Below are 25,822 nucleotides of genomic sequence, written 5' to 3' on the forward strand. Positions count from 1 at the left end.
AAATAAACTATGAAGTTGTTGGGGAATATCAAAAAATTAATCGTCCCCGGGTGGATTTGAACCACCAACCTTTCGGTTAACAGCCGAACGCGCTAACCGATTGCGCCACGGAGACTTGATAACAATTGAAAATGATTTTCATGATTTAAATATAATTCGAAAGAAACTATGAAGTTATTGGGGAATAATCAAAAAATTAATTCGTCCCCGGGTGGATTTGAACCACCAACCTTTCGGTTAACAGCCGAACGCGCTAACCGATTGCGCCACGGAGACTTGATAACAATTGAAAATGATTTTCATGATTTGAATATAATTCAAAATAAACTATGAAGTTTTTGGGGAATTATCAAAAAATTAATTCGTCCCCGGGTGGATTTGAACCACCAACCTTTCGGTTAACAGCCGAACGCGCTAACCGATTGCGCCACGGAGACTTGATATCTGTATCTGTATTAATAGAAATTCACGTTGACAAATCAATTTTCCCAATTTTGAATCTATTTCGCACGATTACCGATAAGTTCATGATGACCTTTGAACCGTGATCTTCCACCGAGACATTTTGTTCAGTATTTATTATCTCGAGCTTGTGTGTAAATATTATGTCATGAGAAATCTGAGCTACTTTCAATAATCTCCATGATATGTCTTGTCATGTGAGTTCTCCATCATCTGGGATGTGGAGAGACAATAAAACTTTTCAAAAACAACTTGTATTGCTATACTCGTTTATCAAATTGTATGTATGACTATTGAGAGGAAGACTCATGAGAGATCCTAGGTAGAAACAGTTCAATCTTCAAGGAAAACTGTTCAACTTTCCACCTATCGATTAGTACCTAATTACCTATCGATTAGTACCAGAGTTTTCAAGATTGTGCCAATATTAACTGAGATATGGCTGCCTTTAGGGATAGGTGACCACTGAAAGTTGGTTGCAGTGCAAACCAAGGCATGCTAATAGAGTCGCCTCAATGATGCAACAATCTCTATTTGCATTGCATGTTAATAGTAAGCAATTTTAGGTCATTTCAAACAATAAAATAACGTTACATAACCCTCGAAAGGTCAGTCACCAACCACTAAAGCTGCCATATCTCAGTTAATATTGGTCCAATCTTGATAACTATGTTATAAATTGATAGGTAATTCAATTTACTAAAAAAATTATTGTTGTCAAGTTTTTGTAAAACCATCTGTTTTTGAGTTATTTGAGAAACAATATTTTAAATGGCCGTCATTCTGTTTTATGAATTTGGAAAATTATCATAATTTATTTGTAGCTTTGTCTAGTTGTGATAAATAATTGTGCAAAATTTCAATTTTGTATGTTCAACCATTGTTTAGAAAAAAATAATAAGTGAAAAAAGCAAAATGGCCGCTGTGTGAGTAACTGAAGACTTCTGGACAATTTAAATATGATATTTAGATATGTTTTTACCCAGGAACAATGCCCTAGAGTATTGGTAGGGAGTTCGTAAACACCCAAGAATGCACCCCCACCCCACAAATAGGTTCACGAAAAAGGGTATCAGTTGCTATTCTAAACACTGCTGACTGACCGTTTTTTGGGGAACGCCAAAAAATGTTTCTAACTCCCATTAAGAATTTATGTGGGTATTCCTGGCATACACAGTACCATAGAGTAAAGCGTAATCATCTACTCCAATCCAACAACGTATATAATTATCGGCGATTTTTTTGTTGTAATATTGAATTTATCAAATGAGTGTTATTTGATCTCTGGCAGTCTCTGAAAGTAACGTACGTACAACACTCACCAAAAATAACCTACCATTCGCTTTATTATAATGTAGAACAAAATTTAATTTTGCATGAACAATGTAAATATAGCATGTTCACAGACAGGATAGCGTGGGGACAAAATAGCTTTAGAGCAGCAAATTGGTTCAGAGATGAGTTTACAAAGGTAATTGTCTTGGCAGAAAGCAGCAACACATCTGACTGCACAGCGGGGAAGCTTGGGCTCGGAGCCGTGCTGTAAGCGGCACACTGTCATAACAGCCAACAGACTAGCAACCGACAGACAGTATGTTGAACACGCGAACACGTCAGGCCATCTCTCATTATGGCTCAGACATTAAATTAAGCGAACGAGACAGCTCACATCACAGCACACATTAGGTGCGGCAGGTTGACAGATCAACGAACATGCTGCAGATGCATGTAGGAGCAAGTAGTGGAGTTGAGATAAAGTATGTGAAGAAGATGGTGGATGAAAATAGTGATTTAGGAAATGTTGTATACAAAAAAATCAATATTCGACTACATTACGTATTTTATTTCATTTACGTATGTACCGATTCAGATTTCCTGGATTGAAAAGGAAAATCTCTCAAAAAGAGAAGGTCCCACCGAGATTTGAACTCGGATCGTTGGATTCAGAGTCCAAAGTGCTAACCATTACACCATGGAACCTTGATGAAGAATATTTAATTCATGTAATCCAACAATAAATTATATCTCCTTATTGTGAAAAATTGAAAATAAGAAAACTCTTTCAAACTCAAAAAAGAGAAGGTCCCACCGAGATTTGAACTCGGATCGTTGGATTCAGAGTCCAAAGTGCTAACCATTACACCATGGAACCTTGATGAAGAATATTTAATTTATGTAATCCAACAATAAATTATATCTCCTTATTGTGAAAAATTGAAAATAAGAAAACTCTTTCAAACTCAAAAAAGAGAAGGTCCCACCGAGATTTGAACTCGGATCGTTGGATTCAGAGTCCAAAGTGCTAACCATTACACCATGGAACCTTGATGAAGAATATTTGATTTATGTAATCCAACAATAAATTTTATCTCCTTATTGTGAAAAATCGAAAATAAGAAAACTCTTTCAAACTCAAAAAAGAGAAGGTCCCACCGAGATTTGAACTCGGATCGTTGGATTCAGAGTCCAAAGTGCTAACCATTACACCATGGAACCTCTATGAAAGTTCAAGAATTCAATTTAAAAATCACATTAAAAAAATGAATGATGAAGTGAGTTTATTGGATCAATCTAGTCGTTGAATAATCAAACCTAATTGGATTGTAGGCATTGCAACAAGAAATAAGGTCATTCATAATAGATGTTTCAGGTCAAACGAGATAATTTACGAATCATCAAAACAATCAAGCATCCAAATTTCTATCTACAACACCAAACTTTCTGATTAACAATTCAAGAAACAGATAAATAAATCATTTGCTAATAAACTTTAATTTTTGTGGATTTATTAATGGTTGAACATGAGAGAATGAAGCGAGAGGAAAACAATCAAATGAGAGGATTATCATTGAAGTAATCAGATTTTAGATTACAATATTATTCGTACAATTACTACCGTCTTTCTTGTAATAATAAAAGCTTTAAAAATGATAACCTGACGGTTTTCTTCATTCTCTCAGGCATTCTCCAAGTCTCAAAAATCAAGAAATACTGAAATCATTTCTTAGGCTAGCACTGAAATTTGTCTTGACATTCTAGAACATTATTCAGTAGTGATTTTAGCAAAACAAACTGCAACGCAATCAAGTTATCTTGCATTTTGCATACAAATTTATAGTCTACAGAATCTCTGTATGGCATTATGTAGCCTACAAGACTCCGTTTATCGCAAAAATATCAATTTTATATTGATTCTATCAATATTCGATTGAAGCAACCAATGAGAAATACCACCAGGGTCAATGAAACATGGCGAACAAAGTGTCCAAAATAATTTGTTCAGTGCTCGGCTCATGTTCTATTGGATTAGAGACCAAGAGAAGCACGCAAACATCGGCACTTCAGGAGAAGAAGACGAAGTGTGTCGGATCAGGCAGGCGCTACCTTCCCACCCACCTCACAGAAATAAATGCGTCGAGCCTCGCAAAAGAATTGCGGAAGCTAAGTAATTTATGAAAGCACACGCTAGCAAACAGCTACCTTCAGCCGATAAGAATTGCTTTGAAAAGTGGGAAGCTTCGTCCAGTTCAGCTGCCGACAAGAAATATGAAGTCAACCAGAACACCATCTGATCAACTCATTAATCAGTCTGCGTCTGCGACTACTTCCATTTATAAAAGAATGAGAAACAAAGTAGTGAAGAGAAGAAAGACAAAAGAAACATAATTTCTGTCACTTGCCAAGATAGATCAACGGATTTCGCTCAGGAAACATTTTTCAGACTGATGAAAAACTGCTTCGTGCAAGTTTATTTTCGTTCAAGAAAACAAACAATATTTGTTTGAAAATAACTTCAATCGGGAACAGAAATTGTGAATTATGGGAAACCTCTACAATATATCATAGTCAAATAATAATGGAAGCATGCAATGATCTGTGTACTGTACATGAATAAGTGTAACAACCAAAAGGAGCGGATCTGGAAACATGTTCTAAGTGTCTAAAAACAACTCGATTGTACCAGTTCGGTTTAAACGGAGAAAGATCAGCTGTTCGAAATTCGGAAAGAAACACATCGGAATGAATGCGACATTATCAATAAGTGATCGTGGTTGAGCGTTGGTGCGTAGTTGGTCAGTGTAGTTGGTGCATATGGCTCTAAGGAAAGAATACTAGATGACTAGTGATAGAAGTTAAGGACAATTAGACTATTAGAGCGTCAGAATACAGCAGTACTTCGTGAATTAATTTAGACTTATAACTTAGCCTTCCCAGAAAAAAATAAACCTGTATCGATCTGTGCTTGAGTGTAGCCTACATGTACGTAATGCATGCAATTGGGAAAAAATTGCAAATACAACCTCCAAACAAATAATTTTAATGTAATTATGAGATAATTTGAAAAAAATATTCGTCCCCGGGTGGATTTGAACCACCAACCTTTCGGTTAACAGCCGAACGCGCTAACCGATTGCGCCACGGAGACTAGATGATAAATCTTATTGCTTTTTATTCATAATTAGCTAGTCGGATCTCGGTTTTTCATTTTTCATACAAAAACTTTCTATCAAGGATCATTTGAATCAATAGATGAGATAAGAAATAGAAGAATTTACAGGGGAAAGTACTCCATCAATATTTGTTTGTGAAGTTCAACATGAATTATGAAAATATTCAATATTCAATAATGACAATGTGTACAGTTCCTGATTGTGAAATTAAAATTTATAGAGAAACTTACGTTTACATTTGGACAATTGGAAGGAGAAGATTCTCATTTGTTTGTTTCTTTTTATTCTCATGATCCACATGAATTGCCACATAAATTAGAGTAAATGGTATTGAAGATAGATGAACGAGTGAAACTACTGTAATCGAATAAGGAATAAAAAGTTCATTAGCAAATACAATCTTGAATCTCTCATCTTCTAGCTGGATGACAGAAAAAACCAATCATGCCCCTGGCGGAATGAGTCTGCAACACTCTTGACTCACTTGACCAATGGTTATGATAATGATAATGTCAATTTCTATTTGAAATGATTAATTATCCTTGAATTTAGCGAGTTTTCAAAGTCAACTGTAATTGAGCGTGTATTGGAAATCTTGCACCTGGAGGAAAACTACGGAATTTTCTTGGCAGCCGTCATTGTGAGGGTGGCTTATCCAGTGAGGGTTGTTGTGCACCCTCGTCGAGGGCGTCGGTTACTGAAGCAGAAGCGAATAATTGAAACGGGCGGACCACCCTTCTTCCTTCTGTGGCTTTCAATTTTTCACCGGTCGCAGACGACAAAACCGTACTAGTCGATTCTTTGAACCAGATTGGCTTGGGGTGTCACTCTACTCCAATGCACTCGCACTCGCCTGATTCACTTCTGCTTATGAATGGGGGAATTCTAGTCAATATTTGTCACTGCGTGGAAAAGCATGTAGCCTAACATACTCTATTTGATTATTGTACTCTTCCATATTCCAAACGAAGACAAGGAAGAACGATTAGCGTGATAGAGAGATGAAGACGATTTGAAGACAAATCAATAGGAAATTCCTCACCAGAATGTAACTGAACATTGATTGGTGTTTCTATAATTTGAAAACCAATAAATATAGTTACTAGTTCGAAACCAATAATTCAATACCAATTGAAAAACTCTTCTTCAACAATAAGAAACATTTCAAAAATTATAAGGTCCCACCGAGATTTGAACTCGGATCGTTGGATTCAGAGTCCAAAGTGCTAACCATTACACCATGGAACCTTGTTGAAGAATATTCAATTTATGTAATCCAACAATGATGGATTGTTCTTAATATCATTAAAATGTGAAGTTGATAAACATATCAACTCCAAAAAGAGAAGGTCCCACCGAGATTTGAACTTGGATCGTTGGATTCAGAGTCCAAAGTGCTAACCATTACACCATGGAACCTTGTTGAAGAATGTTTGATTGAGTCAATCCAACGATATAACAATTCTTTTTATTGTGAAAAATCGAAAATAAGAATACTCTCACAAACTCAAAAAAGAGAAGGTCCCACCGAGATTTGAACTCGGATCGTTGGATTCAGAGTCCAAAGTGCTAACCATTACACCATGGAACCTTGTTGAAGAATGTTTGATTGAGTCAATCCAACGATATAACAATTCTTTTTATTGTGAAAAATCGAAAATAAGAATACTCCCACAAACTCAAAAAAGAGAAGGTCCCACCGAGATTTGAACTCGGATCGTTGGATTCAGAGTCCAAAGTGCTAACCATTACACCATGGAACCTTGTTGAAGAATCATTGATCGAATTAAACTCTCCTCTCCACGTAAATCGATTCGAAAGCACCAAAAGCTTTTTTGTTCCCTTATCTTATCTCATTTTCATGAAAAATAATTATGTCAATCTAAAATACTCTGAATCTAGTTTTGGAAAATTTCCAAAAAGCTCTATGATTTGAGTATTATAAGGAGTTATATTCTTATATTACAAGCTCTCACCGAAACATTCCCTGCCCAATAAAAAAATAAAGAATAAACATTGAATTTCACCTGGAAGTGTATAAAAGAAGTAATAAGGAACACTATTCAGCTTCTTTAAAACTATGATTCTTAGGAACGTTTTGACCCAATATATTTAATTACTCGAACAGGAGTGAACAACTTGTCAATGTGAGTTGTAAGTCTGTAATATGAGATTATATAACTCAAATTCTAACTTCTTGTTATTCAGTTATGAGAATTTCCCCTTTGCTACCGTTCGCCGCTAGTACCAAACATATCTCTCTCTCGAAACAACATATAAATCTACATCACTTCTTAGTTGTAAAGTGTCAATCATATCAGCCACCCCAGGCAATGCAATGAGATACGATACCAACCTGTATCACAAATTGGTGTTGTAGGTGCAGTCCTGATGACCGGGGTCTTGTGGGCAATGTAGCAGGTATCATAGCGGAGCCTGACACTGGAGAACACGTATTTACACTGGATAAATTAGTTCGATAGGGGCCCCCCATGTGCCTCCAACCCAGGGGGCCCCTCTCCCCTGCCATCATATTGATCGTAACTACCTTTGGGTGTTAGAAAACCCAGTTCCTGTTCTGAGGACTATTAATATTCAATAGTCATAAGCCCAGCTCATCAGTATATCGCGTGTTGGTCTTGCCGCTATCCAATTGCTGGGATCCACTTTGGTTACTTAGCTGCGAAGGGTATCACTTTACCTGATTACACACCCACTCGGCATCTCACCCTGTTTAATGAAAGGTTATTACATCGAATGGTTTTGATGCTCTTGGGAGTGGCTCAACTGCTAACACAGAGCAGAAGGAAGCACCTAAGCAGCTCGAATATCTTGACAGATGATACTGAACTTGAAACAATCACCTCTGGAAATCATCCTGCCATACTCGTATTATGTTGGAATTTGAAGCCTCACGGAACGGAATTCATCAGAAGATTATCTCTGAAGTATTAACAACAGTTGGAAAATAGAAAAATATCTCATTTTGCCTGGGCTACATACAGACTATGTTGGAATTTTAAATTTTACAAAACTGAATTCTTCACACAAACTAGACAAGGATCTAATGTTTCTTAGGCTACAAAAATATTCATTTAATATAAAATAAAAGTAACCTTTCAAGAGATCCTTTCAAGGATCTAATGTTTCTTAGGCTACAGAAACATTCATTTAATATAAAATAGAAGTAACCTTTAAAGAACTATTAATTAGAAGTTGAAGGAATATGAACATATAGGCCTATTTGAATATATTCGAATATCGAGTGATAATCACAAAATATCAAATATCACTCGAATGATTCTAACACACACTTGAGAATCATAATACTGTCTATTTCTGAATAAGTATGAGGGGTGTGTACAGTGTGTCTGATAAGTCACTCCCTATTTTATACAGCTATAATTTCTTTATTCATAAACCAATTTTGTTAGAACTACATTTGCTAGATAGAGCACTCCTTGAGGATGTATTTAACACCAATTTTCATTGGTTTCAGTTTAGAAATGCCCCCTCTCTTGACTGTGGAAGAACGAGCCTATTTATGTATATCACACAGGTACCAATGAATTGATTCCATAAAGCAACAGTTGAATAGATTCGGCTTTACAATGATTATTAGATTGGTGATGAGATTAGGAAAATCAGGCATGAAAAGTATCAGCGAGAAATTTAAACAGAATGAAATCTCCACACCTATTATCACCAGAATCTTCACAAATATTTGTTGCTGGAAGCCTGTTGTCTAAACATCAATACGTGAAACTTGAATACCGTCACTTGTCACTGGATGTTGTCCTCGGGTTCGGTTCGGAAGCAAGTTCCATCAAAGTTTGGCCTATAACCGACAATTTGGGTGTAGATTGTGCAGGCTGAGCCCATATGTCCGGAACAAGATTACCAGGTCGCTGAATCTGTCGTCCGCCCCACAATTAATGTTGCTCTAAAACAACGTGGCAAATTTCGAACGCGCTTTCTGGAACCATTAATCACCAGCAAGCTGGCAGCGCCTGCAGCTCGAGAAGGATCCACTCTCTTCTGCCTCTTTCATCTCCTCACTCCTCTTCACTCTCAACTCATCTCTCGTTCACTCTGCCGCCACTTGCATCGTGCTCCAAATAGATACCATTTTTATCGTTCCGAAAAAGAACATCTTAAACGTCTATTCATCACTCAACTCCATCTCAAATCGTGATAGAGGTATGAGACACGATGGAACGAAAATGTTACACCGAATGAATACTAAAGTAGCGCTTTGAGCTTCGTCAACGCAATTTTATAAAATTACACTGCATTAGATTTCGGATTCAAAGCTTTTGAGCTACAGCGAGGATTATTTAGATTCTAGAACATTGGATAATAATTCATTTTCACATGAGTATGTTAAATGTTAATCACAAGTCACTACATTGTTGTTATCGACACTTAATTTGTTGACATTATTTTCATTGATTATGTGCTGGTGATGAAGTGATGAGATTAGGCCTAGACAGGCAATCGAAAAAATTAAGGAGCACCAGTATTGGGGGTTTCGTTTATCGTTCACGACTCCAATCACCAGATTTGAGACTCATTGGATTAGGTGCCAAGGTAACAGTATAATCGGAATGCTGATCGAAATAAGAGTAATTTTCCAGGCTTCTTAACAGCTTATGGAGTAAGTCTAGGAGGAGTCTAGGACCTTATGGAGGAGTCTAGGATAGGACCACATGAATTCTAGATTCCTTGGTAGCTCACATATCATTGTAGCTCCAGCAATCAAAATTTGAACAATCAAAATATGCACAAAATTGCAAATGGTAGCAAAAACTAGATGAGATAACCACTCATCATGAAAGTTTTCTCACCAGTTTCTAGAGATTGGAAAAACATTTCCAATCATACCAAAATCTCATCGAGGTAAAAATTGAAATGAGTCGTTTCACACTCAGCAGATGTGACATAATGATCAGAACAGACCTGAAAAGTTTCTGACAAGGTTATTTTCTTGTGAACTATTGATCTTGATTCGAGAGATAGTGGCTCAATGAAACAGAATCTTGAACTGAACATGAATGCAGATTTTACTAGGTAATAAGCTTCATCGTAATAAAAAATCGTGGAACAGAAAAATCAATAAAATCTATATTCATTGAATGACAGATCATTGAAATCTCGTAGCAGAGCAGCAATCCTTCTTGCCGTTTTATTTCAAAGATGTATTTCTTTGCATACGATTACACCGATTTCTTCACTTCAACTCCTTCTTATCTTTATTGATATCTCCATTTTTCCACATATTGTAATTCGATATTGGAAACATTATGCTTTGCATGACTTGTAAGGGTTTATTGTTCGCATGCCGCAGACAACTGCAAACGGTGGGTTGACTTTTATTGCGCCGCTTATTTCTTTTTGTCAGATGAGGAAAGGGTCGGTCAGCACAATCGCAATAATACTTTGAAAGAATCGAGTTGTGGAGGTGTTTCTTATGATGGAGTACTTGTCCATTTTGTTGAATTGGTGTTTTGTAACCGCGGATGGTGTTAAACGTGCCGAGTTGGTGATGGAATTGTCTGGGGGTCGAATACCAAGATGGTGCTTCGAAAGAGACGGTCTTTGTGCCCGGTGAAGATCAGATCGCTCAGTGTCCCTGGAAATTGCATTTGAGTGATTTATTGTGATCGAAGGAAGGCCAGGCCTCTGCCCTATGAACAGATCACTCCCTTTATCTCACTCTTACCAATTCTCTCCTCTCTCTCACACTGCCTCATTCTCTCAGACAAACTCACACTCACTCTCTCTATCTGACATCTCCTCTCTCCTTTACTCCTCTATCCTGTCCAGGATATCAGGTTGAACGTCATAGCCAGCCAGCTATCCACCTTGCATTATGAATCTCGAGCACATCTATCTTCCTTTGTGGCTTGGACAGCTCGGCTGGACGCTGCTGGTCGAATATAAAGGGTTGCTTCCAGGCGCTTAGCTGGCACCTGTACTGTTTACGTGCCTACCTCACTTCGGCATGTTCAGTTTTGATAATATTCTAGAATATTTAGGAATATAGTGAAAGTTCTTGCAACGCAACTCACGTATATGTGTGCATTCATGTGAGAGTAATTCTTGAAGGACTTCTGTAGAAAATCATGAGAAGTCTAGACTTTTTACTGACCAATCTATTTTATATATTCAAGAATTGCTCAGCATCAGATGTAGAAGAAAATCAATATCTCATGGATATGACTTGTACAATCTTTATGTCTTCATAGAAATGTTAAGATAAATTCTCCTTGATTTTATCATGTTCAATCAGGATGATAATTTGGTTTCTTGAATTAAAAAAACAAATGAACGAAATATTGATTTGTAACATGGGAAGAGGAAGTCAAGGGAAGAAAACTTAGAAGAACCCATTTACCAAGCAACAATCTGCTATTCTTGCATATTATCTGAATCATACTCCATTCAACAATAGTTCAGTACTTGAAGAAATGGAAGCGTATGAGTTAGGTGCCAGTGTACTTGAAGCGTTCAGCTAAGGAATTGCGTGAGCTGGCAGCCTGCTTGAGGGGAGAAATGCGTGGTCATAGGCTGTTAGCAGGTAAGACCGGCTCGCCCCTTGTAACTATCAAGCTCTCTCACTCTTTTCCACTTGTTCTCTCTCACTCACTCTTTGTATTTTTCTCTACCTTACTGTCCCTCTGTGATTATAATACCCTAATAAATTCACTTTGGTACCGATATAGAAGGGCACAGAAAATGACTGAGCTACTGCGCTTAAAAACACATAAACATGGAGACTGAGACATGCTGAACAAACATTCTGGCTCGAGTAGGACCGAGCCAACATTAGTGTACGTTTATTCCATCTATAAATTTGAAGTACGACCGTCTGTGAAAACAGATAGGGAACCTGTGTGTTAAATCTGTTTATACAATAATGTGAGCGTTTTATGTGTAATTACTGTGGTACTTTCGAGCAATTATTTTTACCATCGACGTGATTCACTGAGCCTCAAGAGGTGTTATGGACAGTACTAAAATGCCCTATAGTCATAATTTTTTTTAATGATTTATTGAATAGTGAATACACATGATTATATGAAGGAGATGAAGGGCTTTAAGAGAGGATTCTAATATTTTTCTTCACAACTATCCTAATCCAGGCCACTTCAAGTATTTCGTTAGTATGGACTCGAAAGATATTTTAATGGCTTGGAAACGTCCAAAATATGAATAAGCTTATGAACTATATAGCCGTGAATTTTGATGAATAATAATTTTTTATACATGGTACTTTAATAGCCTTGGAATTTATCTCATAATACCACAACCATTGTTACAAAGTAATGATTGAATCCATACATACTATCCATTATAGTCCAGCATGTTGAACTGAGAGCATGACATGGCCAGTAGGCATATTTACAAACAATCATAAATCTGAACTGTTCTCCATATCGTTCTGATTGATTGAACGTTGTCAATCGCGAGTCTGCAAATCACTCTGAATGTCCTCAAAAATAGAACCACTGGCGTATTGTCGAGGCTGTAAATTGTGCTGCAACTGGCGATTTCAGTGGAATGTGCGAAATAGGTCGATGCGAACATGGAGTGGAGTCAGTGTCAGTGGATTAACGTTTCAGAGAGTGAGTGGAGCGTGGAGCGCAGCGCAGAGCAGCGCGTCTCGAACGATTCGAGCGAATGAGTGACTGCATTGAAAATTGCTGGAGCAGCCAGAGAAGACTGCAACATCTGGCTGTCGTCACAACTGACAAATACAACGAGCGTGCTCAGCTCAATATTTTCAGCTCGCTTCATGCGCTCAACAGCCGAGCAGACAGACATCTATTTTCTGTTCAGTTGTCGATTGATACAGTCTATATGGATCGAGAAGGCGGGCAGAGGAAAGAGACAGATACGCTGAGAGAGGAATGGATATGGGAGACAAAAACACTGAGAGAGAACGGATATGGAGGACAAAGTGTGGTGGAGAGAACAACTGGATGAGAAGAGCGGTGAATAGTGAGTGAAATAGGCTAATAGGCATTTGGGTCCAAACACTGTAATAGAGTCCTCATCGACAACTTTGAATTGCAATTGCACGATATGTCCGATTGAATGACAATCAAAAGCCAGTACTACGTACTCATGGAAGTTGAAAGTTAAAAATAAAAGAACCATTTATCTGTTGCGTTCTTTGTATATTGACAAATAATCATATACATTTGAATTTAGGATGTTTTTTTTTTAATTACGTGGATACTTATACTGGTGGCAGTCCAAAGCGTGGTTCTGAAAGACTGATGACAGCGATACATTTTGAATAAACTAGGAATCAGCTATTTAAAATATACCAACATCTCATCCTATAATCAAAAATTCAGTAGTAAAATTGCCCTCACGGACGAGCAAGTAAATTATAACTTTTACAGGTAATTGAACCATTCTAGGATAAAGAATGACATAACTGTCATTTTCAGGGATGATGTCTCAATCAATTCCGGAATTCATCATCATCATACCACAACATTTAGATCATATGACCAGTCTGTGGTTGGTCATATAATCAGCGTGAAATCAGAGTACCCAAACAACGAGTGTAATTTCCAGCACGTTATCAGTCTTAATTTATGATCGGTGTAAGAAACCTGAGTTGGAATAAACCGGACCCACTTGGTCTCAATCATGCGTGCCTGAATATATTGTTGATAATTTCCATTTCCAGGAAGATGGCGACTTGATACACTAGAGACCACTCATAAAACAGCTTCATGAATAAATTATGAATTGAGTATCTCAAGTTTAGTTTGCATGGTGAATAAAAATTTTATACCCGGCCGTAAAGCGGATGACTAGCAATTTTTATTTACGACTTGTTTCTCCAGTGATAGAAGATATTACCGGTGAATTGGCGCCTGGCTGAATAACTATATAGGGTGGAGCAGGAAGAAAACATCCATGGATCAACACTTGAGCAGTTCCTAATCAAGAGGATCTTTTAATAAGAACGGGTCCAGCGTTAAAGCTGAAGTTCATTAACACTTTCAACAAGCTATTTGGATGGGTAACATCAATTTAAACGGTAATCGGTTGTTGTGATTTTATGGCCAGTGTTTATCCACAATGTCAGACCTGTATTCCTTCCCTGATGTTTCTCAACTATAGATACAAGATTCTCTTCATACATTGTTTCCTAGTACATTTTGAAAACTCAATTGAAAAACAGTTGTTTTCAAAATCAATTTGAATTTATAATTCTCTACTAATTAATTTTGTAGTATTATCTCCTTATTCGTTCCCAATTCTAACTAATCATCTTGAACTTACTGTTATTGAACAAGTTCCACTTCTCAAGATAGAGTTGAGTTCAATTGATTTCCAGAATCTACAATGTTTATATTGTCTTGTTTTGGTATTTTGAATTATGACCTTTCATTCAATCACCATTTTCCTTCATAATATCGTTTGTATAATGATCAATCTCTGCAACTTTCAAAATGCACAACTCCACTACAAAATAAGTGGCGAATATCGATTAGTGATGTTACTATATTAAATGCATAAGAGGAGAAACTTGAGTTTCATAATAATTCTTGTTATGAATTGGATCTAACAATCACCATGGAATGGTAGGCCTACTCCTCTCGTTACACATGCTTCTCTGAAACTTAAGAATACCATCATTGCCATCATCTTCCAAAAATATTAACAGACTCCCCCGCATGAACCAACATACTTCTCTTAAGAAATAAACGATCCAACAATGACTCCCAACAGTGGCAATAAAAGCAACCATTCCACTTCGCGAAAGAGTTACCAGGGGCGTATTGCAGTAAATAATCAATCTCTCCACTTTCCCAAACAACACAAAATAGATTCATTATAGCAAAAACAGAATGTTCAACCCTGGGTCGTTGCGAGCAGATCGTTTCACCCCCTCCCTGCTGACCGATGTATTCCACCCCCTTCGTCGAAAAGCCTAACGCGTTTACTGGCCTACAATCGCCCCCAGAAGTAACGCCAATGCCAAGATGACTGGGCGTTTTGCCCGGTAGGCATCGTTATCGCGTAAATATTGTCGGTGTAGCAACTTTCCAACCCCCTCCTACCACAGCGAACCCACTACGCCTTTGTCAGGATGAGCCGCATCCATTAGCTTTGTATGACATGTGCAAGACCCCCGCATAGCGTAGCATAGCCTAATTCGCCGCTGCCAACAGAAACATATGAATGAACTTGTGCATTAAAACGATAACAGAGGGATGCTTTCTAGCAAGTCTTCCGGCCCAACTTACCCCCATTCAGTTTCAACTTCCGAGAAAATACATTACAACTACATCCCCTAACATTATCTCTACGATGCCACATCATAAATAGAATGGCTTTTATATGCTAGGCCAATGTTTGTTAGTGTTGAAGTACATGCAAACTGATAACAATGAGTTGGCGAGTTTATGTATGAGTTTGATATTGACCTTGGCATGGTAGGCGTAGGCTGTTGTGTGGTCTTGCAGATAATGTCTTGTGGTCGACGGTATCCGATGATAATACGCATAATCTTCATGGAATAGGGTAATCTCAGAGAGTGTAGAATGTAATTCAATAGCAATTCTATAATATAGAATGTACATTCTATAGTCTTTGTTTATTCTATGTAGATAGTTTCTGGATGAATCTTTTGCTTACTCATATCAAGCATTCTCAAAATAAATTCAAGCAAAATTAATAAAGGAATTTCGCATGTACATCTTTCTCGTTCATTTATGTAATGATTAAGTAAAGGTTTGACAACTGAAGCTGTATCTTGATACGATTTGCCACTGGTCATGATGCTAGTTTGTAACTACAAAATGCTAGCCAATAATACATACAGTAATGACTGAAAATTATATTTTTGAATTTGTTCGCAAAAGCGATCGGAAGTGAGATCTCTATAAAAAGTTGATACTAAGTATAAAAAGTGGGATGATGTCAAACTCAGCAGTAAAACAACAATCATATCAGATATTCCACGATTATCCAAACTCCAAAGCACTGTGATCGAGATCGCGGAATGAAGCGAATGAAAAGTCACCTATGATAAAAATATCACCCATCTACACTCTTCAATGCTGATTTTGTCACTTTTCGAAGACCCCATATCTATATTGCTTGTTAAGAGTTTACTGTTATCTTCTTCCCACCCCCTTCCATCTATAACTTCCTCTTAGTAAAATGTGGTTCACCCAGAAACAGAACCACACTATACAAAATACACCCCAATCTGCTCTGAAGAGGCTATTAAGAAACGTTTCCCCTGCCGGAAATGTCAGTTACTGTGAAAACGTGGATTTAAGTCTTCCAAGTCAGAAGATCAACAACAAAATGTGGTTGCTTTCTGCGGATTATTTCAGGGAGCAATTTCCCTGATTACCCATAAAATGTTTCATCATCAATTTCACTTCAGAATTTAATGTTTCATACACTAAACAAATTAATCGCTGTGGAATAGTTAGTTTTTCAAGACAACTATGCATACATCATCCACTATTGTCACTGATCAGGAGAGATAAAAAAATGATTCGTCCCCGGGTGGATTTGAACCACCAACCTTTCGGTTAACAGCCGAACGCGCTAACCGATTGCGCCACGGAGACTTGATATCGGAGTTTGAAAAATTCACCTTGTCAAATCAATTTTTCCAAATTTGATTCAATTATGACCATTCCGCACGAATACCGATAAGTGTATGACGACTTTTGAGCCGCCATCTTCCACCGAAACATTTTGTTCAAGCGATTAGAATTTATTATATCAAGCTTCTGTGTAGAGAGTAGTCATGAGAAATCTGAGCTATCCTATTATTATTCATATTAAAGCAAGCAATCTTTGTATTTTCATATCTATCTGGTTATTTATATTTATTTATGTTCAACGGATCTCGAAAACGGCTCTAACGATTTCCACGAAATTTGGAACATAGTAGGTTTATGATATAAAAATTCGATTGCACTAGGTATCATCCTTGGAAAAACTCGCAGAACGACATTAAAAGGATAATTCATCCTTGGCTGAAACAGCTATGGATAGTAAAAAAGTGAGTGAGTATCTATGTGAAAAATCAAAATAACGCATCCCCGAAATTCATGAGATGGCATATAGCTGTGAAATATAAACACGATCATTTTAGAGAATTGTGTTCTGTTTATCAATAAATTAAAATAACGAGCGAAGCTCGGTGCCCCGATATTTTCCATCAATATGCATTATATGTCTTGTCATGTGATTTTTCCATCATCTAGGATGTGAAGAGACTTTTCAAAAACAACTCGTATTGCAATCCTCGTTGATTAACCGATTGCGTCACGGAGACTTTATAACCAAGAAACAAATGCTCACAATGCTCATAATGCAGTTTGAGCTCGTAATGTATGATGGAGAAAATAGACTAACTTGTTACTGAGAGGTGTAGTTGATTGTCATCACCGTGATGAGCTAATCTGCGTTAGTAGTGAAACTCGAAAAAGAGGAAAGGGACTGCTTTTTGCCTAGAAAAATGAGTACTGAACAAATTAATCCAAGTAAACGGTAAACGGAAAATGGATGAATAAAATATAAATAATTAATGGTTATTACTCTAGATAGGTTGATTCTATGCATGAGACTAACCTGATCCAAGTCTAAAGCCATTTTTAAGAGAAAAATGGTTTTATCAAAATATTAATAACTAGATGAGGCTTCTGGATTTAAATAAGCATTATGAATATACCAAGTTTTCACTCGGACAATAAAAATGTTACTAATGAGTTATGTTGCAGTGTTCCAATAGAAAAACAAAAATGGAGATGAGAAAGGTGATTCAAAATGTTCAATAGCACTTCCTCATTATTTCGGTTGATGATACGGTACTGAATATCGAAAGAAGAATAGCCTACAAAGTGAACAAGTAGAGTGAGTAGAAGAGGGAGCAGAAATAATTTAGTGTGTCATACATAATACATCCACGACAGGGCGATATAATTTGTATTTCCTTGTGACTTCCAAGACCGCTTCGCCTCCGTACTGAAGATAAAGCCGGAGCAATAATTTACGTACGAGAGCGTTGAAAGATTGTAACGAGAGGGTTGAGGAGGTGCGAGAAAGAGGAGTCAAGTAATAATAAAAAAGGAGCACAAGAATATATAGGGAATGCCGTCAACGCTACTTGGCAACAATACTCTAAACCGTATGTTATCATTATTACTATGTTGTGCTATGACGTGAATTTATTATTGCTGTGAAAAGAGGAATAAAACAGTGAACTGGTACAGAATGAACGAAAAATAATTCAAATTGAATTCAGTATGTGCTCCTGTTCAAGGTGTGTTTTTAATCAAATTCTGATGAACAATTCTTTCTAATTTGAATTTATTGTTACGGTTTTACCCACAAACAAATTCTTCATTAATAATCGATACTTTTTCAAGAAGCAGACCTGATAATAATTTTCAAGAGTACGGCTAGCTACACACACATCGATTTTTGTTCGAACGATATTTTTCCGTCCTATTGGATTAAACAGATTATTTCAAACAGATGATGTTTGACATATTCCGTTTTATCTTATATAATTCATAAGAACGGCAAAATACCGTACGAACAAAAATCGAGATGTGTGTGTAGGGATTTAGAGTAGAAGTTTGCACTAAACTTACCAGTTGGATAAGAATGAGAGAAGTACAAGTTGGTATTACTTGTATCGTGATAGCAGATGAAGGAATTGAGTGACTCATGAATGTGAATGAATGAAATAATAACTACAGGTAGGAAATTATTCGTATAATCAGTAATTACTCAATAACTACCGCTTAGGCTAGTTACACACTAATCGATTTTTGGACGTACGATTTTTTGCCGTCCTTATAATTCCAATAAGATTAAACAGATGATGTCAAACAGATAATGTTTGTCAAGTTTCGTTTAATCTGGTAGAATTATGAGGACAGCAAAAAATTGAACGTCCAAAAATCTATGTGACTTTAAACACCGCACACACACATCGATTTTTGTTCGTACGATATTTTGCCGTCCTTATGAATTCTATTAGATTGAACAGTTGATTTCAAACAGATTATGTTAGTCAAGTTCCGTGTGTCTGCGCGGGGCTTTAGTGTTAGCCAGTTCAGTTTTACCACTGATTGAACTTCTGATAGTAATCCTACGGCGTTATTTAACTAGAACCGATATTGGAATTGATAATCATAGCTCTGACATTGAAACCTATTATAAATTAGATTAGAAAAATCTCTTTGTACTTATCGCAATGATCTTTCCTTCATCAGAACCACGAGCGACATCAAAATCTCACCTGCAACAGAATAATTAATGAGTTTCTTGAATGAGTTCGACATAATTTGAACAGCGAATTCATCAGGAAGAGTAGATATAAGAAAGAGATACAAGAGTAGCAAATTAGATATTAGAGAAGTGTACATGTTTAAGAATATATTGACTGGTATCATCATTCTATTATCGAATAACTCAACTACTGAAGAACGTTGGGAGAAGAATCAGAAAATCAATATTGTCACAAAACAAAAATTCATTATTGGATGATCAAATCACTAGCCAAACCTACCATTGCCAAACCAATCATGTAGACATTCATGACTACACTACTCATAACTATGTTCTATGCTCATACACTCTCACTCTTACAGAAACATAAAACCAATGAAGTTTGTTGGAAATAATCATAACATTTTCAAACGTATTCCAAAAACAAGGCATTCACTTCGTTTGGTCCAGATATTCATATCTACACAATACAACACTTCCGCTCATATACACTAATCAAACAATTCCCCCAAAACATGATTAATTTATTTTGTTCAAACTTGATATTCAGGTCTATTGATGAACAATCACGTTCAAGTTTAAACAAACTTGAAAAACAACATTATTTTATTGATGAGTTTGTTTGCATAGTTGATCTGTACTTGATATCATATTGCGATAACAGTTCAGCCAATGTCAACAGTGACGGAATATTGATTTGGAGAATGCTGGGTGATGCACAATGCCTGCATGGGGGAAACAGACGCAAGGACAGCACCATTGCACGCCGGGTCCTCTGGGATGGGATGGAGAACGCGCACATTAAAAGAGCAGGCGGGGAGAGTGTTTTCGCGATAATGGTCTGCTTCGGGAGGGGTGCAAAGTGAAAGAGAGAGCATGCCAGAAAGTGAGAGTGGATAATGGCAACAGTAAGTAATTCGGCACTAAATGTCATTGGCAAAGCGACATTCGATACGCGCGGTTTGTGGGTTCAGGCGCAACTCCAGTGTCTTCTTACCACTTAATGATCCATTATCGGCCACCCTCTGATTATTATCATCGTCTGACGCCTCTCTCGCTTCCCCATCACTCTTAGTTTTCTTCATCCCATCATCTTCCATCAGCTTCATGCTTTCTTCTATTAGATGTCTTAATTCATCTCTTCTGTTATCATTTTTTCTTATAAATTATTTATTTTCATAATACAGTACTATGCCATACATCACGTACAATTCACATACTTTCATCCTATGTTACAAACTCTAGTATGTTCTTCTGTTACAAACTCTAGTATGTTCTTCTCTTCCATTTAAACCACCATTCCACCAACATCTTCATTATTTCCATTATACTGTTTTTACATAAAACTAGGATTCCCTAGAAACTTCCATTCGTACTTTAGTTTTTCTTGCATCACCCAAGTGATATTGCTATTCCCTCTCTCTTGCTTTATCCCTTACAGCTGATTCTCTCTCTTCTATCTCTATTCTGAATATTCTCCTCAACCATTCTCCCAATCTTCATACGTCGGTTCTTACTCCTATCCTTCCTATGCTATTTGAGATCCAACAATCAATTTCTATTTGAATGCTCTGTTTTCTACTCTTCTTGTTATTCTATTCATCATTAGTTTTTTGTTATCTTTTATCTCATCTATTTACCTATTCCTCCTCCATTTTCATGCTCCTTCTACTCCATCCAACCCTTTATTCAAGGGTAAGGCATACATGTCAAGGCATACTGAATGCACTCGAATCAAGAGACTTTTTCATTTAGGTTAAGTTTTATCAGTTTCATCCCCATTTCCCCCGTCATGTGTCGTTCTGAGGTCGGTTCACGATTGGTCTGCTGCTTCCATGATGCCTCTTACTGACACGTCAGCTCGCTCGCCCTCAAGTAGGTATGATTATTTCAATAATAGTAATAATGACGCAGGTATGTTTCTAGCAAATAAGCTCCACTCTTTCAAAAAACTTTTCAAGGCTGCTCACCTTAACGTACAATCCCTCAGTTGCCACATTGATGAACTCAGAGCAATCTTCCGTTTTCAGGACTTCAATATAATCGGAATTTCCGAGTCATTTTTGAAGCCTAGTATTTCATCAAATTTTGTTGCATTGCCTGGATACAATCTTTTCCGGAATGATAGATTAAATAAAGCTTGTGGGGGTGTAGCAATTTATGTGAAAGATGGTATCAAAACAAAAGTTTTAATCACATCTAAACAAGAGTATTGTTCCAGACCAGAGTTTATGCTACTTGAATTATCCTTATCTAGTAATGATAAATTACTCGTTGGTATCTGTTATCGCCCACCAAAAATAGGTCATTTCACAGATTTCGAAAATGCCTTGCTTTCTCTTATGCCTTGTTATAACCGTATACTAGTTATGGGGGATATGAACACCGACTTGAACATGACGAATCGTAACTTTGACTACTTTCAACTGACTACAATTTTCCAATGCCTAAACATGACTATTTTACCCCTCGATCCAACTCATCATACTAATGAATCAGACACACTCATTGACCTTCTCATTGTTAGTGATCCCAATGAGGTTGTTCAAGCAGGCCAAATCTCAGTCCCAGCTATTTCTAGACATGATTTGATCTACTGTGTACTTTCCCATAAGATACCCAAGCCAGAACAGAAAATTATCACTTATAGAGACTTCAAAAACTTTGATGAAGCCGCCTTCCTGACTGATGTGGCTCAGACTCCATGGCATCAAATTGAAGCATTACCCTCAGTTGATGACATGGTCAAGACTTTCGAAAATTGGACTTTGACTTTGTATGACAAACATGCACCTTATGTGACAAGGAGGATTAATAGAAAACGACGAGTACCGTGGATGACTGAAGACATACTTAAGATGATGGGACGTAGAGACAAAGCACATAGAAAATTTAAAAAGACATTTGACTTGGACAGTTTGATAGAGTACAGGAGCCTTAGAAATAGGGTTGAACAGGAATTACGGAACTCAAAGATTAGGTACTTGAATTCGTTTATGACAAACAATAGACAAGACTCTAAATTACTTTGGCAGGGAATAAAAGAATTCGGGCTTGGCAAACAGAAATCGAATCCACGAATTGACTTACCATTGAATAATATAAATGACCATTTCGTTTCACACTCTAACCAACGCGACGAAGTTGTCATTGCTAATCATATAGATGATCTTGAAGAGCAGGTTACAAACTTAGATTTACCAATCACTGATCAATTTCATTTCCATCCAATCTCAGAAGAAGACACTTTCAGAGCAATTCAACGTATTCATAGTAATGCTACGGGTGTAGACAAAATTCCTATTAAATTTATCAAGAAGATGTTATTTGCTGTTTTACCAACCATTACATACATTTTCAACAAGTCACTTGAAGAAGGCATTTTCCCTGAAAACTGGAAGTTTGCTCTGGTTCGCCCTCTAAATAAAGTTCCATCACCCAATAAAGTTGAGGATTTTAGACCAATCAGTATTTTACCTGCATTGTCCAAAGTGCTAGAAAGACTCATTCATGCTCAAGTTGTAAAATTTCTAGACAACAATAGTAAGCTTCATAACTTTCAATCAGGCTTTAGAAAATTCCATTCAACTGAGACAGCTCTGCTTCGTGTCACTGATGATATAAGGTTAGCTATGGACCAAAGAAAATGCACCATCCTCACCCTATTTGATTTTTCTAAAGCATTCGATACTGTTGATCATACAGTCCTTCTGAATAAGTTGGCTATTCTTGGTTTCAGTCGCAACTCGTTAGTTTGGTTTAAATCCTATCTATTAGGTAGGAAACAATGTGTATCTGTCGGTGACAAAAAGTCAACTTGGAAAAACGTTATGCATGGAGTACCACAAGGTTCAATTTTAGGCCCTCTCCTCTTCACTTTGTATGCTAATGACCTTTCTTCCATTATCAAATTCTCCAGTTTCCATACTTATGCAGACGACCTTCAAATCTATTTAAGCTGTCCCATAACAAAAATTAATGAAACAGTTGGAATAATGAATCAGGATATCAATTCGATAGTGGAATGGACAAAGAAAAATGGCCTTAAGCTTAATCCCATCAAAACACAACCCATTATAATTGGATATTCTCGTCTTATAAACAATATGACCTTGAATCGATTCACAAAATTAGTGTAGACGGTAATGACATTCCTTACTGTAGCTCAGTTAAAAATTTAGGCATTATTATGAATAATACTCTTGACTGGTCAGAACAAGTGAACAAAACTTGTAAAAAGGTATTCTCAGCCATGCATGCATTGAAGAAAATGCACGATATCCTCCCTAGAAACATTAAATTATTATTGGTTCAATCTCTCATCTTCCCACATTAATGTATTGTAATTCTGTTCTTAACGATATGCAAGTCACTCTGAATGATAAACTACAGCGTTGCCAAAATTATTGTCTACGTTTCGTCTACTCTCTCCAACGCCATGATCATATCACCCCAGCCCACATTGCTAGTTCAACATTGAAGCTTCCCGATCAGAGGCTTTTTCGAATAGTCAAGCTTGTTAGAGATATCTTGAAATACGGTAATCCGAACTATTTTAAAGATGATTTCAACCGGAGAAAGTACTTCAAGGATACCCAATCATCGAACTACTATTTTCACAAAATCCTTCTTAGTCAGTGCCTGTCGTGCATGGAATGCACTTCCTGTTTCTATCAGGTCCATCGAGAGCCGAGCGAGCTTCATCCTGACTTTAAAAAAACATCTTTTGGAAGAAATGACTGAAACTGTCCGGCCCTAGAACGATCACATGACAACCATCCCCCACCCATCCCACAAATACAAACCTTTAAACCTGTTATAGAACGAATTGTATATATATTATATAAGCTCATGTTATTTCACTTATCCACTGCATGCTGCTGTATATTACTGAAAGTTGATTACCCTGATCTACTTTCAGCCTACTTCATTTTATTAATCAATTATTTGATCTTATCTACCTATATAATTATTTTACTTTATAAATTTTCTGTTTTTTTCTCTTAAATATTCATATTGATTAAAACTTTTACAATATTTCCATTAATAAATAAATCCTTAGTTTAAATAATGAAATTAACGTTCTGGTAGAGAGTTAGTGGGGAGGATATTTTTAATATTCTTTCGAAGAATGGACATTGATATGTCCAAAGCTCCGCCAATTTATGTAGATGCATAACAATATAATTATTATCTATAGTTATTATATTACAAATTGCGTTTTCATATCATATACAGTTCAATAATTATTTTCTTAGTCTATATCATGTAAATTCATCTATAATTTTGCTGTATTGTAAGCTATTGTATATAAGTGTATAAGACAGTATATATTGTAATCTACATAAATAAAGTACTCAATCAATCAATCAATCAATCAATATTCCCTCAAAACGACTTTTTTTTGTCCATTTCTTATCCTCAATTTTTCCCTTCTCTCATTCTAACCTCCTTTTTCTTCCAACTCCCTCACTCTTGCTATTCCTTACGTTTTCTAGATATCTCTTTCACCTACTTCTCTTACTATTCCTCTCCCTCTCCAACAACTTCAACTACCCCTACTACAGAGAGCTGCACTAAAAAGTCACTCAGGTTCATTAGCAGAAGAGGGTCCATTTTTACCAGACATGATGACTGTGAACCCAAGGGACTTCGGGCTGGGGGTGGCGCATCCACTTTTGGTTGTAGGCTCTGTTCGTTGGCTGTCTAGACGAGCGTGTCCTGTGCCAGTTATGCTGGATGATGGCATTAAGTCATGAGTTCGACCCCAATTTCATTGACGTCTTATTCGGCTGCGTTGAGTGGAGGTGCTGTTTATGGGGTGGTATTCCCATGCTGATATTCGAGATGCAGCTTGTTTCTGTATCAAATTCTGCATCCTGAAAAAAAGAAATCCAACACAAGTCGAAAAACCCCTACAATTGGCAGGGTTTATGATCATTATCATTTTTCGGTTTGATTTAACATTACAGATTCTATCAAACATATTTGAAATTTGAAAATATTTTTGGCATGAATATGGGATGATTTTGGTCCTCTGTGGAGGATAATCCACCAACATGAATGTGTTTGTCACTATCATTTTTCGATTTGATTTATCATCTATGGATTCCACCAGGATGAAAATACATCATCTATCATCTTATATATATAAAAGCGAAATGGCACTCACTCACTGACTGACTGACTGACTCACTCACTCACTCACTCACTCACTCGCAGTACTAAAAATCTACCGGACCAGAAACGTTCAAATTTGGTAGGTATGTTCAGTTGGCCCTTTAGAGGCGCACTAAGAAATCTTTTGGCAATATTTTAACTCTAAGGGTTGTTTTTAAGGGTTTAAAGTTCGTCTTTTAGCATGTATATTCTTCTTCTCCCAATCTCTCAATTATAATTGAAATTTCCATATCATATGTTACTATAGAACTATAATCTAGATAGAGTACCTCTTCGAAACAGTTGTTAACTGGCAACTAAATTAATAATTTTGTCAGGTTGGCATTAAGTTGAGTTGACTTAGTTAGGTTGGCACCAAGTTGAGGATTTAAATGCATTTATCGCAGAAAAATTGATTGGGCACTGCTACTTCAATCCTGGGAATATTATAT

At 36.8% G+C, this 25,822-nt stretch overlaps 1 protein-coding gene and 3 non-coding genes across 5 annotated transcripts in view; all 4 read right to left on the reverse strand.

Moving 5' to 3' along the window:
* Positions 1-25,822, reverse strand: part of LOC111055199 (roundabout homolog 2-like) — a 261,699-nt gene that overhangs the window by 160,929 nt on the left and 74,948 nt on the right. The window lies entirely within an intron of this gene.
* Trnan-guu lies at positions 42-115 on the reverse strand. The gene has a single exon. It is a non-coding gene; the product is annotated as a tRNA-Asn (tRNA).
* Positions 203-276, reverse strand: Trnan-guu. The gene has a single exon. It is a non-coding gene; the product is annotated as a tRNA-Asn (tRNA).
* Positions 364-437, reverse strand: Trnan-guu. The gene has a single exon. It is a non-coding gene; the product is annotated as a tRNA-Asn (tRNA).

This window comes from Nilaparvata lugens, chromosome 5 (assembly GCF_014356525.2).
Source record: "Nilaparvata lugens isolate BPH chromosome 5, ASM1435652v1, whole genome shotgun sequence".
NCBI lineage: Eukaryota > Metazoa > Arthropoda > Insecta > Hemiptera > Delphacidae > Nilaparvata > Nilaparvata lugens.